The sequence below is a fragment of the Aplysia californica genome, unplaced genomic scaffold (genome assembly GCF_000002075.1).
Source record: "Aplysia californica isolate F4 #8 unplaced genomic scaffold, AplCal3.0 scaffold00055, whole genome shotgun sequence".
NCBI classification, from domain to species: Eukaryota; Metazoa; Mollusca; class Gastropoda; order Aplysiida; family Aplysiidae; genus Aplysia; species Aplysia californica.
The window spans coordinates 2,055,935-2,057,032 of NW_004797325.1; positions in this window are offsets into that span (position 1 = coordinate 2,055,935).

The window sequence follows — 1,098 nt, forward strand, 5'->3', positions numbered from 1 at the left end:
GGGGGGGGTAATCACTTTTAGAAATGTATAGACTCTACCTATACCATTAATGAACAAACGAGTTTCATTCCTCAAAGTGCCTTACTACGTTGTAAAGAGCGATCCCTTACATGGATAGACTTAGCAGTAAGCACACACAAGTAGGCAGACAGTATCATGAGAGCCAACAAGAGAGTAATCTACGTGGATGACCCTGGTTCAAGTCCCCACCGCTTCGAGCCTGATTCGAAACAAGAGCGATTGCCTGTATCATAGTTAGGATAATCGTGAAAAACAAATAAATAATGCGTTATTTCAAAGTGGATTCTTCCCTGAACCAAAGATTCTCCAGGGGGCTCTCGTGGCCTAGAGGTTAAGGTGTTGGCCTCTCATTCAAAGGTCCCGGGTTCGAATCCGGGTAGTGACCAAAACATTTTATTCTCTAAATTTATCTCATTTCACCTCCTTTTCTGCTCTCTAGCAATGTTCTGTCGTCTGCTTTCGTCTCCTCTTTCTGCCCCCACTCCCTCATCTCCTTTGCCTCGCCTCCTCCTCTGGGCTCCTGATTCTTTCTACAGCCTTTCTACTGCGAGTACTGCTACTCCTTGGCTTCTTCTTACTGCTGTCTTTCAGCCACACCCCTGATCTTCTGGTAGGAAAGATCTACACCTAGCCTTCAAGGACAAGGGCGAAAAATCTCCGAGGGCCCGTGTGCAAGTTGCGCACGTTAAAGATCCCTTAGCGGTCTAAATTCTATAAGAGTAGGTTTCGGCCGCCACCCGGGCAAAATTCAAAATTTCCTAGCAACTGAAAAAGTTTAATGTGTCCCGCGCACTCATATGACCTTATGCAGTTGCGAGCGCCATAAAACACTTACAAAAACAAACAAAAGATTCCCCACTTTCAAGACGTTTCAATTGCTCTGCTAAGCTTATCTCGCGTCCGCGCGTGAGCGTGACCCTGTGTTACCACGTGACGGCCAGTGTGATACCAGTGTCAACAAACGTTCCAACGCTCCGGAGATGAAAGCGTGCAATGTTGTCTGCGGGCTAGAGAGAGAGAGAGAGAGAGAGAGAGAGAGAGAGAGAGAGAGAGAGAGAGAGAGAGAGAGAGAGAGAG